Source organism: Salvelinus alpinus, chromosome 3 (assembly GCF_045679555.1).
Source record: "Salvelinus alpinus chromosome 3, SLU_Salpinus.1, whole genome shotgun sequence".
NCBI lineage: Eukaryota > Metazoa > Chordata > Actinopteri > Salmoniformes > Salmonidae > Salvelinus > Salvelinus alpinus.
In genome coordinates this window covers 75,392,075-75,406,561 of record NC_092088.1, presented here as the reverse complement: position 1 = coordinate 75,406,561, position 14,487 = coordinate 75,392,075, and the positions used below count along the sequence as shown (strand labels likewise).

At 45.2% G+C, this 14,487-nt stretch overlaps 1 protein-coding gene across 1 annotated transcript in view; it reads right to left on the bottom strand.

Annotated features, from left to right (window-relative positions):
- Nucleotides 1-14,487, bottom strand: part of LOC139571330 (myocardin-related transcription factor B-like) — a 50,983-nt gene that overhangs the window by 34,531 nt on the left and 1,965 nt on the right. The window contains exon 2 of the mRNA XM_071394115.1: nt 713-801. The gene's annotated coding sequence lies outside the window, so the exon portion shown is untranslated. The remainder of the gene's footprint in view (nt 1-712; nt 802-14,487) is intronic.

Here is a 14,487-nt window from a genome sequence, read left to right as displayed (position 1 = left end):
TGGGGTGGCGCACAATTGGCCCAGCGTCGTCCGGGTTAGGGAGCGTTTGGCCGGCAGGGAAATCCTTGTCTCATCGCGCACTAGCAACTCCTGTGCTGGGCGCAGTGCACGCTGACCAGGTCGCAAGGTGTACGGTGTTTCCTCCGACACATTGGTGCGGCTGGCTTCCGGATTGGATGTGCATTGTGTCAAGAAGCAGTGCGGCTTGGTTGGGTTGTGTTTCAGAGGACGCATGGCTCTCGACCTTCGCCTCTCCCGAGTCCGTGCGGGAGTTGCAACGATGAGACAAGACTGTAACTACTAAGAATTGGATACCACGAAATTGTGGAGAAAAAAAGGGGTGGAAAAAAAGAAAAAGAAACACGAATGAGTCCATGAAACACATGGGGAGGAAAACAAACCTATCCTCCAGATTCAAGTAGTTGGCCATTCATATCCGACTTAGGCTTGATATCAATGGAACCAACTCATGTAGGTTGATGTAATCGTTCTATTTGAATGGTAGTAGGGGAATTTTCTACCATGGGTTGTTAACTTTACTACTTGCTAGACAACGGAATACAGTTATACAGTTCAGATAAAGGTTCTTATATAGCCCAAGAGGAGTCTTGACAAGCTTTTAAATAATTATCTAGTAAAAATATTGCCAAGTCACAATGTCAATTTAGTTCCATTTGTTACGGCAACGTTATGTCATAATGCTATTCCTTACCACCACTGGAAGAAGGGCTGAAGGAGGAGAGGAAGAGAGACTTCTATCTGGGTCCAGCTGGTACAGCACACTAAGCCATGGAGACAGACCTGGGAGGAGAAGACAGAGATCATTTAAAATGTCATTCTGCAACAAACTACAACTAACGCTAACGCTCAATGAGAACAAAGAAAGCCTTCTGCGCAAATCTGAATATGTTGAAGATCTTTACCACAAACCTTCGTAAGATTTGTATCAATCAGAAAGTCATGAACACTGTAGGCTATATGGGGCCAAAAATAGAGGCTTAAGGAAGGCTCTGCAAGGAAACACAGGGACTGTGCTGTGGCGGCAAGCGGTGGTTGCTATAGCAACACCAGGTTGTGGTCTCTGTGGCGATGGGATGTTCCGGAGGTGAGAAGAGAGAGAGAAGGAAAGACGATAGCGGGTAAAGCTCTCAGACACGAGGGAATTTTCACGGAAGGGCAACCCTGTGACAGCAGCACCAACCAGTTCAAACAAGACACAAAAACACTGCAGGACTCAGTTTCTAAGCTACAGAGCTTCTAGTGCACTCTCCTCAAATCATAGGTTGCCAATGGCAACAAGCCTGGACAGAGTGTGTGTGCGCGCAAGTCATGCTAAAACACCTGACTCAACTCAAGGTATTGGTGATCATTGAATCAGGAGGTGTTTTAGTGTTGGGCTGTAATAAAACAGTAAGCATGCACAAAACCTTTAGCACTGCAGGAGCACAGTTGGTGACTGACCACAGCGACCACTGTAGATTGAGGTCAACAGGTTTGTTTACATTCAAAACAGAGGGATGTACCTGGTTCTCGCAGAAAGAAAACAAACGTCATGCATGACTAGACACTGTGGTAAATGTCAACCGCGCTCCTACCCGCCTGCAGATGGTCAGGCAGGCCCTGCGTGTATGCTGTTCTACTCTGCTACAGGCATTAACAACGAGTACCATGTGTTCATCAAAGGGAAACCCACACGAAACCTAGCTACGCCTAATGGTAGATGGCTATGGAGATTATAGGCATAGCGTGTATAGAAATGTGTTTGGTGTTTACAATTCAGCTTTAAAATACTGTTGTTTTGTGTTTTCACAAGGCTGAAGGTTGTTGGGTGCAAAGTCAAGAATGGTTTAAGTGTACTGTGCATGATAATGCATGAGGGTGTGTAAAACAGATTACCGTAAAGGAACGATCAGGTCCATATCACCAACTATGGGCATACAGACGCAGGATGGAGACATATGGCCTAACAGTTAACATAACTTAGCAAATAATATATTGTAATATCGCATAATATCACAATCTCTACAGCCTTAATTAACAAAACCATAGTTCTCCAGAATACTCAAAGAAACAATATGACAGGCCTGTATGTCAAGAGCACAGCAAACACACACACACACACACACACACACACACACACACACACACACACACACACACACACACACACACACACACACACACACACACACACACACACACACACACACACACACACACACACACACACACACACACACACACACACACACACACACACACACACACACACTGCCCCTTCCTCATTACACAGAGGAGGTCATAGATCAGCTAAGTATCTAAAAACACATAAGTCAATACCCAGTCCTCTCTCCTCTGTTCAGTCAGGGTAAATACCCAGTCCTCTCTCCTCCGTTCAGTCAGGGTAAATACCCAGTCCTCTCTCCTCCGTTCAGTCAGGGTAAATACCCAGTCCTCTCCCCTCCGTTCAGTCAGGGTAAATACCCAGTCCTCTCCCCTCCGTTCAGTCAGGGTAAATACCCAGTCCTCTCCCCTCTGTTCAGTCAGGGTAAATACCCAGTCCTCTCCCCTCTGTTCAGTCAGGGTAAATACCCAATCCTCTCCCCTCCGTTCAGTCAGGGTAAATACCCAGTCCTCTCCCCTCTGTTCAGTCAGGGTAAATACCCAGTCCTCTCCCCTCTGTTCAGTCAGGGTAAATACCCAGTCCTCTCCCCTCTGTTCAGTCAGGGTAAATACCCAGTCCTCTCCCCTCCGTTCAGTCAGGGTAAATAGCCAGTCCTCTCCCCTCCATTCAGTCAGGGTAAATACCCAGTCCTCTCCCCTCCGTTCAGTCAGGGTAAATACCCAGTCCTCTCCCCTCTGTTCAGTTAGGGTAAATACCCAGTCCTCTCCCCTCTGTTCAGTCAGGGTAAATACCCAGTCCTCTCCCCTCTGTTCAGTCAGGGTAAATACCCAGTCCTCTCCCCTCTGTTCAGTCAGGGTAAATACCCAGTCCTCTCCCCTCCGTTCAGTCGGGGTAAATACCCAGTCCTCTCCCCTCTGTTCAGTCAGGGTAAATACCCAGTCCTCTCTCCTCTGTTCAGTCAGGGTAAATACCCAGTCCTCTCCCCTCTGTTCAGTCAGGGTAAATACCCAGTCCTCTCCCCTCTGTTCAGTCAGGGTAAATGCCCAGTCCTCTCCCCTCTGTTCAGTCAGGGTAAATTCCCAGTCCTCTCCCCTCTGTTCAGTCAGGGTAAATACCCAGTCCTCTCCCCTCCGTTCAGTCTCCCCTCCTACCCAGTCCTCTCCCCTCTGTTCAGTCAGGGTAACTGCCCAGTCCTCTGCTCTCAGGAAGGGTAAATACCCAGTCCTCTCTCCTCTGTTCAGTCAGGGTAAATACCCAGTCCTCTCTCCTCTGTTCAGTCAGGGTAAATTCCCAGTCCTCTCCCCTCTGTTCAGTCAGGGTAAATACCCAGTCCTCTCCCCTCTGTTCAGTCAGGGTAAATGCCCAGTCCTCTCCTCTCTGTTCAGGAAGGGTAAATGCCCAGTCCTCTCCCCTCTGTTCAGTCAGGGTAACTGCCCAGTCCTCTCCCCTCTGTTCAGGAAGGGTAAATACCCAGTCCTCTCCCCTCTGTTCAGTCAGGGTAAATACCCAGTCCTCTCCCTTCTGTTCAGTCAGGGTAAATACCCAGTCCTCTCCCCTCTGTTCAGTCAGGGTAAATACCCAGTCCTCTCCCCTCTGTTCAGTCAGGGTAAATGCCGAGTCCTCTCCTCTCTGTTCAGGAAGGGTAAATGCCCAGTCCTCTCCCCTCTGTTCAGTCAGGGTAACTGCCCAGTCCTCTCCCCTCTGTTCAGGAAGGGTAAATACCCAGTCCTCTCTCCTCTGTTCAGTCAGGGTAAATACCCAGAAATATATCCAGTCCCTTTGCATCAAGTCACAGCCCAGTCACAGTATATTGTGCTGTGGACAGTATTGACCCTCATTCCCAATCCAAGCTACTGCATTTGGCTTCTCTGTGATGTAAATAGGCCAACAAAAATGACCGGAGACAAGGCCAATGCCAGCTGACGTTATTATGGCTTATGTCATAGAGTTCACTATAGTCAGGGTCTGCTCGGTTTGGCTCCACTCCCTCAGCCAGCTGGCCAGATTGGCTGTTTCCTGCCATACAGCTGCAGCATTTAAAAAAAATCTATTCAATCCAATCCAAAGCAGTAAGCACGCTCCTACTTGAAGCAATTTTGTTAAGAGCAAACAAGCTAGGCTTTTGCCTTGAAAGTGGCTGTTGTTAGTGGCACTTCTATTTTCGAGAGACAGGTAGGCACAACAAACCTAGCCTCGTCTGTGACCCATGAGGCCCTGTCACAACAAACCTACCCTCGTCCGTGACCCATGAGGCCATGTCCCAACAAACCTACCCTCGTCCGTGACCCATGAGGCCATGTCCCAACAAACCTACCCTCGTCCGTGACCCATGAGGCCATGTCACAACAAACCTACCCTCGTCCGTGACCCATGAGGCCATGTCACAACAAACCTACCCTCGTCCGTGACCCATGAGGCCATGTCACAACAAACCTACCCTCGTCCGTGACCCATGAGGCCATGTCCCAACAAACCTACCCTCGTCCGTGACCCATGAGGCCATGTCACAACAAACCTACCCTCGTCCGTGACCCATGAGGCCATGTCACAACAAACCTACCCTCGTCCGTGACCCATGAGGCCATGCCACAACAAACCTACCCTCGGCCGTGACCCATGAGGCCATGTCACAACAAACCTACCCTCGTCCGTGACCCATGAGGCCATGTCACAACAAACCTACCCTGGGCCGTGACCCATGAGGCCATGTCACAACAAACCTACCCTTGACCGTGACCCATGAGGCAACGTCACAACAAACCTACCCTTGTCCGTGACCCAAGAGGCCATGTCACAACAAACCTATCCTAGTCTGTGACCCATGAGGCCATGTCATAATAACGGAGAAAATAGAAGGCAGAACTGAAGAGGTGATGGCATCTAGCAATACAAAGACTGGGGTCTACAGGTTACAGTTCATTGAGACTAAGTTTAAGAGGTTATTTAAAAATGGGCTGGGTGGTTCAGATTACTGATGTGGAGGTTAGAATCAGATGATTGGTGCAGAACCTGTTTTGCACGGACTAAGAAATCAACATCTGATAACCGCTTCCCTCCATAATAAACACAGCAGTCTGTGTTGACATAAAATGACAGACCCAAATCTAACTGCCTGTAGCTCAGGCCCTGAAGCAAGGATATGCATTTTTTTGGTACCATTTGAAAGGAAACACTTTGAAGTTTGTGGAAATTAAAGGAATGTAGGAGAATATAACACATTAGATCTGGTAAAAGATAATACAAAGAAAAAACCAAACGTTTTTTTGTACCATCATCTTTGAAATGCAAGAGAAAGGCCATAATGTATTTATCCAGCACAGGTGCAATTTAGATATTGGCCACTAGATGGCATCAGTGTGCAAGGTTTTAGGCTGATCCAATGAACCATTGCATTTCTGTTCAAACATTTGTATCATCAAGACTGCCCAAATGTGCCTAATTTGTTTATTAATAACTTTTTCATGTTCAAAACTGCACTCTCCTCAAACAATAGCATGGTATTATTTCACTGTAATAGCTACTGTAAATTGGACAGAGCAGTTAGATTAACAAGAATTTAAGCTTTCTGCCAATATCAGATGTCTATGTCCTGGGAAATGTTCTTGTTACCTACAACCTCATGCTAAATCGCATTAGCCTACATTAGCTCAACCATCCCGCAGGGGACCCACCAGTCCTGAAGAAGTTTTAATGAGATAAATGGCCATTCAAAATCTAAATTGCAGGACACATTTTTGGGATGAGGAGAGGAGCTTTAAAAAGTTTGGCTAAATAGATCATCATCACAACACATTATGCAAAAACAATTCACTATTGTTTTCCTAACCATATTAGCTTCCTCAGGCTCTGACGAAGTATTATGTAAAATCTCAAATCTAGCTTATCCTATTTCTAACAAGACTGTTGTCAGGTGACACGTGTGTGTGTGTGTGTGTATGTGTGTGCGTGTGTCATCATCCAGTGACCTGTTTGATGTGTCGCAGGCAGAACCACTTCACTCTCATCTCACTTTCATCTCTACCTTCTTTGATCTGTCAAGTATCTTCTTTGGCTGTCTCTGTGGTGTTAGTCATCTCAAGCATGCATCCCAAGGGTCTGGTTCTATCATCCTTATTCACTCATTTATGACTGAGACCTAAGTTGACCTCAGTGAGTGACAGTGCATTCGGAAAGTATTCAGACCCCTTCACAGCCTTATTCTAAAATATATATATATTTTTAAGTTGTTTTCCTCAAATCTACACACAATATCCCATAATGACAAAGAGGAAAAACGGGTTTGTATAATATTTTGTACATTTAAAACAGAAAAAACGTAAGTAGTCAGACCCTTCGCAATAGACTCAAAATTGAGCTCAGGTGCATCCTGTTTCCATTGATCATCCTTGAGATGTTTCAATAACTTGGAGTCCACCTGCAGTAAATTCAATTAATTGGACATGATTTGGAAAGGCACACACCTGTCTATATAAGGTCCCACAGAGCAGAAACCAAGCAATGAGGTCAAAGGAATTGTCCGTAGAGCTTCGAGACAGGATTGTGTCAAGGCACAGATCTGGGGAAGGGTCCCAAAACATTTCTGCAGCATTGAAGGTCCCCAAGAACAGTAGTCTCCATCTTTCTTAAATGGAAAAAGTTTGGAACCACCTAGACTCTTCCTTGAGCTGTCCACCTGAGCAATGGGAGGGTGAAGGGCCTTGGTCAGGGAGGAGACAAAGAACTCGATGGTCACTCTGACAGAGCTCCAGAGTTCCTCTGTGGAGATGTGAGAACCTTCCAGAAGGACAACGACCCTAAGCACGCAGGAGAGGCTCCGGGACAAGTCTCTGAATGTCCTGGAGTGGCCCAGCCAAAGCCCAGACTTGAACCCGATCGAACATCTCTGGAGAGAACTGAAAATAGCTGTGCAGCAGCGCTCCCCATCCAACCTGACAGAGCTTGAGAGGATCCGCAGAAACTCCCCAAATACAGGTGTGCCAAGCTTGTAGCGTCAAGACTCGAGGCTGTAATCGCTGCCAAAGTTGCTTCAAAAAAGTACTGAGTAGAGTTCTTTTCAGTTTTTTTTTTATTTCTTATAAATTTGCTACCATTTTTAAAACCCTGTTTTTGCTTTGTGATTATGGATTATTTTAGAATAAGGCTGTAATGAGAGCTAACAGCTCTCCCTGACGGTTTCAATAGACCTACATTACGAGCAGAGCCGGCTGCAGACAATGATCAGCTAGGTGGAAATACATTTTTCAACATTGATGCTATATTTATAATAATATAAAATGTTTGCAACGCATTTTCCATCAACAGGTTGCTGTGCCAATGCACCACAATCAATAAAGTGCCTGATGTTGGGCACTTCAGTATAATGATTTTCATTTTCAACTCCACAAGTTTGGATGCTGGAATTATATTTTGGACGAACGTGCGCAGGTAGGCTAAAGGAGATTTTTTAAGTAGCCTAATCAGATGAAAACATTGTGACTGGTTGTGTTTATGCCACACATAAAAAGGTAATACATTTTAAAAGTTAAATATTTAGGCTATTGAAGCATTATGGGTCCTAGGTGCGTGAGGAATAGCCGCTCGGATCGCTTTAAGTTTTCCTGAATACATTATTATAGGATGACATGGGTGAATAATGATCTGCAACAGACAGTGCAGAATAAGTATCAGAAATGTAAATGCATCCATTAAATAGTACCCGCAAAACATCAGTCTCAACGTCAACAGTGAAGAGGCGTCAACAGTGAAGAGGCGACTCCAGGATGCTGGCCCAGGATGCTGGCCTTACATGTAGCCTACAGTAATGAATTTACTTTTTTTGCTATTGTAATGGTAGGCCTACCTAAAATCTTCATAAACACAACCAAATGATTATTTTTAACAGCATCAGGTTTTAAAAATGTCCCAAAAATCGACACATTTTCCTTCCAGAAAAAAACACAACCATACCGGTAAAATCCTGGAATTCACAACTAAAATGGAAATGCTATTTAAAAAGCATATAATGCCATCAAAAACAATCTGACATGATCATACCACTGTAAATTGATGAATATGAACAGGAATCTAAAGTGCTTGTTTAATTTGTCACAATTTAAAATCAACTCAATGTTCTGTCAAAGTCACCACACTATTTCATTGATGTAGCCTAAATGTAGGACTAAAATGTGGTTATTAGCGTACAGCCTAGTGAAAATTACATTTGTTTTAGATTACCTTTGACTGAAAGATGTCAGCCAGCTTGTTGGCCCTTTTCTCACCCCTTGTATCTGGCTATCAGGGGGATTTCAGAAGGTTGGGGCTGTTTTTACTTTCTGAACCTGCTTATTGTGGTGACTGTCACAGGAAACATCTCCCCTGAACAGACAAGCAAATAAACCTAGTAGCGGAGACTCAGAACCATGTGTAGCGCCGTGGTTGATCAAATCCCTGCCAATCGGACTAGGTCAAACCAGTGCACTCGCTTTCGTTATAGTAATATCATGGAACAATGTTGTAAATGTCTATTTCCTCAAGCGTGTTTGTAGACTCAATGTACCAGCCATTTTGTTAACAGTGAGTAAGTAGCTGCAGTTTGGAGCCTCTGCCAAGTCCACAAAGCTAGTTTGGAGATTTGTGAACATGAAATGGAGATTGCCTTCAGTCCAGAGGTCGCATATGTAGCCTAGCCTACACATGATAGTCATCAATGCAATTTATAGAAATTATGCAATTAAGTGATGGTTTCTATTGAGGACATTAAGGTTGAGTAGGCCAAATATGGTAGGCTACTAGCATTGTGATGACTGGTCTAATGTATGAATGAAGTCAGAGAGTGGATATGTCCATTTCATGCAGCTATTCCCACGTGCATATTTAGTACTTTACTTTAGTGTGGCAAACTGGTAGGCTATATTATTGGTTCACTGGACCCATCATTATTAAGGAGCTTGGTCAAGAAGTCCCGGGATACCGGTCACCGGTATTAAACCCTAAATAGCATATATTAAATGTATTTATTAGACTGTTAGAATGCATTGTCTCAGAGCTGGATTGCTAGATGCCCAGCTTTTCTAGTGTTAATAGTCAGAGTAGAGATTTAGTATGACTCAAGGTAGGGCTGGGCGTTATGGCCTAAAAGTAATATCTACATTTTTAGGTTTGGATGATTCATGATATATATATATATCAATTTCTTGTTTTTCTCTAAACAAATTTTTAAAAAGGCCAAGAAATAATTCTTAATTGAATTTGTGTTAAAATAAAAAATATACAAGGCCTCGAGGCCTATTTGTGCAAAACAAATGAAAAACACAAAACACACACACGTCTATTCTATTGTTTGGGAATGTTTGACCACTAGCTGTTTGAATATGAAATTTAAATAATCGTTTTGATTGAAAATGTATTCATTTAGTTAATTTGTTAAATTAAAACAGCCTATGGTTATTTGCTATTAGATTGGAAGAATGACACAACTACTAACACATTAGCCTACAGCTGGCCTGAACATAACTTTTTTGAATGCACTTTAATTATCCAACATCACACTTACCGATGGTGAGGTGAAGCCTGTGCCCAAAGCACTGCAGGAGGGTCCAGTTGTTCAAGCGCAATGCTTTTATCATGTTGCTCCTGCTGTCAGTTGTCATGCACACCTGTCAGTCTTCACTCATCTTCCATGATGCCAGAGAGTCACTGAGACCCTGAGCTATTACTTCACCCGTATGATCATTGGGGAAGTAAGGCGTCTGGAGGCAGACATTTAGCAATTTCCAGTCTTCATTTATGTAGTGGACTGTCAAACTTAGGTATGGCCCTGCCATTCTGCTCGACCATAGATCGGCTGTTGTGGAAAAATAAGAAAACACTAGCCAGCTTCTCTGCGACTCTTTTGCAGGTAGCAGTGTATAATCGCGACAGGGCTTCTTCCATGAAATACTTGCAGCTTGGCAGCTGATATGTGGTAAACTGTACCTAGAAGCTTTTTAAATCCTGGCTTTTCTACTGTAAAGATTGGGACCATATCTTTCGCTATGTAATAGGTCACTGCATCCATTATCTCCTTCCACCTCAAACTTTTCTTGTCATAAGGGATTACGTTTGAAAAGGATGCGGCTCTGGTAGTTTGTCTTCTAGCAGACGTTTTGGGAATCGGCGACTGGAATCGGCGTTGCGTAGTCTCACGCATTCCTCCCATTCCACCGCTTGTTTCAGTTGCAGATGATGGAAGAGGTTGGTTGTGCTGCTGCTTTTCGTAGAAATTCTTTCGGCACATTTTGCACAAGACATTCGTTTGCTGAACATCAGACCACTTAAACCTGAACCACTTTCATATTACTGAAAAAACATTGCTGCCCTTTTTGGGGGTGATTTCATCCTCACGAGAGGCTGAGCTGCAAGCATTTCGCTACACTCGCATTAACATCTGCTAACCATGTGTATGTGACCAATAAAGTTTGACTTGATTTGAGCTGGTTTCCTCACTTTCCATTTTGGTGGAACTCTTACCGCCGTTACACTTCTCCGGAGTGGTTACAATTTGTGAGAGGCTGACTAGGGTTGTGATTGGTGGATAACCTCTGTGCATGTGTTGGCACGCAATTGGGACATGATTCGACATTGGGCTGACAGAGAAGAGACAGTGAGATGCTGCATTTGTAAAACGTTACAACATAACAGAACCTCGATTCTTGCGATACAGGCATTTTCCACAGTGAAATACGACAAATCACTAACCAAAACAGCAATAGACAAGGCATATTGACATTAGGGAGAGGCATGTGTAGCCGAATGTTCATAGGGTACAGTGAGTAGTTAGGCGTGCTGGAGACACGGTGGTTCAGACAACTAGTGGGCCGGGGCAAGCAGGCTAGCAGATTGGCCTCCGGGTGACATCGCAACGGAAGAAGAGCCTGTTGAAACCCCCTTGGACAGTTACGTCGGCAGACCAGTCGTGATGGATCGTCGGGGCGCCGTGTTGGCAGTAAAGAGTCCAGGCCAATTGGCAAAAGAGGTATTGTAGCCCAAGAATTGGTTGATGGACCTCTTTGGCTAGCTGGGAGATGGGCCTAGCTCGAGGATAGCTCCAGGCTAACTGGCGCTTGCTTCGGGACAGAGACGTTAGCCAGGAGTAGCCACTCGGATAGAAGTTAGCTAGCTGCGATGATCCGGTGTGTAAAAGGTTTAGAGCTTGAGGTAGGAATCCGGAGATGTGGTAGAGAAAAAGCTGTCCGATATGTTTTGGATGGATATCGCGCTGTGCAGACTGGCAGGAATTGACCGGGCTGAGGCTGGCTGGCTGATGTCCGAGTTAACAGTGATGACCGCTAGCAGTGGCTAACTGACTATTAGCTAGTTAGCTGGCTAGCTTCTGATGGGGATTCCGGTTCTGAAGTATAAAAAAAATTGCAGATCAGTACCACATTGGGTGAGATGGGTTGCAGGAGAGTATGTTCAGTCCGTAGATGGAAATTGAGATTAAAAATATATACGAAGAAAGCGATATATACATGGGACGGGACAAGACAAAACAGACGTCCGACTGCTATGTCATCTTGGAAATAAGCACGACAAGCTTGGCACACCTGTATTTGGGGAGTTTCTCCCATTCTTCTCTGCAGATCCTCTCAAGCGCTGTCAGCTTGGATGTAGAGTGTCGTTGCACAGCCATTTTCAGGTCTCTCCAGAGACATTCAATTGGATTCGAGTCCAGGCTGGACCAGGTTTGCATCAAGGATCTCTCTGTACTTTGCACTGTTCATCTTTCCCTCGATCCTGTCTCCCAGTCCCTGCCACTGAAAAACATCCCCACAGCATGATGCTGCCATCACCATGCCTCACCGTAGGGATGGTGCCAGGTTTCCTCCAGACGTGACACTTGGCATTCAGGCCAAAGAGTTCAATCTTGGTTTCATCAGAGCTCTATCATAAAGGCCTGATTTGTAGAGTGCTGCAGAGATGGGAGAAACTTCCAGAAGGACAACCATCTCCACAAAGGACCTCTAGAGCTCTGTCAGAGTGACCTTCGGGTTCTTGGTCACCTCCCTGACCAAGGCCCTTCTCCCCACGATTATCAAAATCAAATCAAATCTATTTATATACCCCTTCGTACATCAGCTGATATCTCAAAGTGCTGTACAGAAACCCAGCCTAAAACCCCAAACAGCAAGCAATGCAGGTGTAGAAGCACGGTGGCTAGGAAAAACTCCATAGAAAGGCCAAAACCTAGGAAGAAACCTAGAGAGGAACCAGGCTATGAGGGATGGCCAGTCCTCTTCTGGCTGTGCCGGCTGGAGATTATAACAGAACATGGCCAAGATGTTCAAATGTTCATAAATGACCAGCATGGTCAAATAATAATAATCACAGTAGTTGTCGAGGGTGCAGCAAGTCAGCACCTCAGGAGTAAATGTCAGTTGGCTTTTCATAGCCGATCATTAAGAGTATCTCTACCACTTCTGCGGTCTCTAGTGAGTTGAAAACAGCAGGCCTGGGACAGGTAGCACGTCCGGTGAACAGGTCAGGGTTCCATAGCCGCAGGCAGAACAGTTGAAACTGGAGCAGCAGCACGGCCAGGTGGACTGGGGACAGCAAGGAGTCATCATGCCAGGTAGTCCTGAGGCATGGTCCTAGGGCTCAGGTCCTCAGAGAGAGAAAGAGAGAGCATACTTACATTCACACAGGACACCCGATAAGACAGGAGAAGTACTCCAGATATAACAAACTGACCCTAGCCCCCCGACACATAAACTACTGCAGCATAAATACTGGAGGCTGAGACAGGAGGGGTCAGGAGACACTGTGGCCCCAACCAATGATACCCCCGGACAGGGCCAAACAGGAAGGATATAATCCCACCCACTTTGCCAAAGCACAGCCCCCACACCACTAGAGGGATATCTTCAACCAACAACTTACCATCCTGAGACAAGGCCGAGTATAGCCCACAAAGATCTCCGCCACGGCACAACCCAAGGGGGGGCGCCAACCCAGACAGGAAGATCACGTCAGTGACTCAACCCACTCAAGTGACGCACCCCTCCTAGGGACGGCATGAAAGAGCACCAGTAAGCCAGTGACTCAGCCCCTGTAATAGGGTTAGAGGCAGAGAATCCCAGTGGAGAGAGGGGAACCGGCCAGGCAGAGACAGCAAGGGCGGTTCGTTGCTCCAGAGCCTTTCCGTTCACCTTCACACTCCTGGGCCAGACTACACTCAATCATATGACCCACTGAAGAGATGAGTCTTCAGTAAAGACTTAAAAGTTGAGACCGAGTCTGCGTCTCTCACATGGGTAGGCAGACCATTCCATAAAAATGGAGCTCTATAGGAGAAAGCCCTGCCTCCAGCCGTTGCTTAGAAATTCTAGGGACAATTAGGAGGCCTGCGTCTTGTGACCGTAGCGTACGTGTAGGTATGTACGGCAGGACCAAATCAGAAAGATAGGTCGGAGCAAGCCCATGTAATGCTTTGTAGGTTAGCAGTAAAACCTTGAAATCAGCCCTTGCCTTAACAGGAAGCCAGTTTAGGGAGGCTAGCACTGGAGTAATATGATAATTTTTTTTGGTTCTAGTCAGGATTCTAGCAGCCGTATTTAGCACTAACTGAAGTTTATTTAGTGCTTTATCCGGGTAGCCGGAAAGTAGAGCATTGCAGTAATCTAACCTAGAAGTAACAAAAGCATGGATAAATTTTTCTGCATCATTTTTGGACAGAAAATTTCTGATTTTTGCAATGTTACGTAGATGGAAAAAAGCTGTCCTTGAAACAGTCTTGATATGTTTCGTCAAAAGAGAGATCAGGGTCCAGAGTAACACCGAGGTCCTTCACAGTTTTATTTGAGACGACTTTACAACCATCAAGATTAATTGTCAGATTCAACAGAAGATCTCTTTGTTTCTTGGGACCTAGAACAAGCATCTCTGTTTTGTCCAGGTTTAAAAGTAGAACGTTTTCAGCCATCCACTTCCTTATGTCTGAAACACAGGCTTCTAGCAAGGGCAATTTTGGGGCTTCACCATGTTTCATTGAAATGTACAGCTGTGTGTCATCCTCATAGCAGTGAAAGTTAACATTATGTTTTCGAATGACATCTCCAAGAGGTAAAATATATAGTGAAAACAATAGTGGTCCTAAAACGGAACCTTAAGGAACACCGAAATGTACAGTTAATTTGTCAGAGGACAAACTGATATCTTTCCGACAGGTAAGATCTAAACCAGGCCAGAACTTGTCCGTGTAGACCAATTTGGGTTTCCAATCTCTCCAAAAGAATGTGGTGATCGATGGTATCAAAGGCAGCACTAAGGTCTAGGAGCACGAGGACAGATGCAGAGCCTCGGTCTGACGCCATTAACGGGTCATTTACCACCTTCACAAGTGCAGT